Genomic DNA, 1,990 nt, shown 5'->3' on the forward strand with positions numbered 1-1,990 from the left:
GGGTTTTTTGTGGGGGGTCTTTTTTTTGGGGGGGTGCTTTAGTTTGTTTTTTTTTGTTTTGTTTGTTTTTGTTTGTTTTTGCTTTTTGTTTTTTGATTTGCCATAAATTTATGGTTACCTGTATTGCAACTTTATTCTCATTGTGTATCAAAATGTTGGTGGGAATTATTTACTTGTAGCTTGAAACCTATCCTTTTTATATTGAAAATGTTAAGGTTTGAAACAAAACTTGATACAGAGAATACAACATATTTTAACTACCTCGTCTGGTTAGTGGTGAGGGGTGTGGAGTTGGGGGAAGGGTATCATTTTTGCTGGTTTTGTTGTTGTTATTGATTTTCTTGTTGTTGTTTTTGTTGTTGTTGTTGGTGGTGGTGGTGGTGTAAGGAGATCAAGTGAGTTGAGCAAATTTCGTTTAACGTTGTTCACAGAATTGCTCGGTAACTGAACCGAGGTTTACGGGGTTCAAAACAACAAAACAGCGAACTGTCACATACGAATGTGATTCCCAACAACATAATATTATTGAACGCGTTTACAGACAACCAGTTCCGGCAGCGAAGAAAAAATAATAATTCGTTCAGGGTTGCTTTAACCCCCGAACGACGAGCACGCCGAAGTAAATATCAAGCAAAATGACAAATATTTCTGAAAAACTATTTAGGCATAAATAACCATACGCACAGGGTCTCTGCGTTTGGTGTTTTGAACCATAACCTTCTCTTGCGGTCCCAGGAGATTCGACGCAGTAGATAGGTAAGGTTGATGTCTGGGACTGTTGTCGTGTTGTTGTTTTCCTAGTCCGGGTGGTTAGCCCGGATTTAATTAATTACGTAATGATATAATACCCAGAGACCGGCAATGACGTAGTGAGTGACACAATGGCGTAAACAAGTCTCTGGGGCTTACTCAACTTACTGTGGTTCCGCTTACCTTTGTACCCAAGCGTCTATCTTAATTAGCCCAATTAATGTATCACGCACGTCGTGCTGGAAACAGGCGCTGGTTAACTTCTTTGATTCTTTTTGATGTTGTTTGTGCTTATAAAAGTTATTGGTATCATCGTATTGCTAGTTAATTTGCCTTGCATTCGATGAAAAAATATCTATCTATCTTGAATAGTAGTCGAGATGTTTGCGATTGAAGGAGGTGGGGATCACCTGGTGTCGAAAGTAAAATCAGCGAGAAAATTGCGACCATAGTTTGGTGAGTTCCAAAGATGTAATGCCTTTGGAAACTGCAAATTGATATTCTTCTGTGCTTTTAATCAATATCTTTGCACTAAAATCCACCCAGGAAGGTGTTTTAAATGAACATAAAAGGTCTTGATCTAAACAAAATCGATAAAAAAAACGCCCATGGGGCGGGAAAAAATGTCGGTTTCTTCGATATCATTATTTTGACCTTTGCCTGATTTCATCACGACATACCTCACCCTTATGTCAAAGGTATAATAACATACATGTAGCTGACCCTTGCTATGATTTGTTGGCATTACTACGTCCGATAGAACAGAACAGACTAGTTGGACGGGCGTCAGTTCCACTTTCATTTCGTAGATTGATATAACATAACTATGGATCTGAATGTGGATCTACATAGAAATGTAATTTTAAATATAAACCCGTTAACCTATATCAATACTCCAGTAGGGTTACCGGGTCTTCTTACTCAAAGACACGCCCCATGACTACCAACCAAAAACACCTTGTTGCTGCACTTCACGCTATTACGAAGTTGTACTTCAAGTTTACATCCTTAGTTACTAGGTGGTGGGAGCACCCCCACCCCTACCCCAAAGCCCTTGCGCATCAACCCATGCAAAGAAATAGACGTGGAGCGTATTTTGGGGCTAAGAAAGGCGTAACAAGGGTGCAGATTCAGTACCCGATGGTGATACAGTCTCACCGCTCTCAAGGTACACCAGCATAACACAGGAGTCTGTCACCTTGTGTTCCCCCTTGTTCTGTGTCAATAAAAACCAGGGGGG

At 40.2% G+C, this 1,990-nt stretch overlaps 1 protein-coding gene across 1 annotated transcript in view; it reads left to right on the forward strand.

Annotated features, from left to right (window-relative positions):
• LOC101857933 overlaps positions 1-1,990 on the forward strand; it is a 6,999-nt gene that overhangs the window by 3,654 nt on the left and 1,355 nt on the right. The window lies entirely within an intron of this gene.

This window comes from Aplysia californica, unplaced genomic scaffold, assembly GCF_000002075.1.
Source record: "Aplysia californica isolate F4 #8 unplaced genomic scaffold, AplCal3.0 scaffold00057, whole genome shotgun sequence".
Classification (NCBI taxonomy): Eukaryota; Metazoa; Mollusca; class Gastropoda; order Aplysiida; family Aplysiidae; genus Aplysia; species Aplysia californica.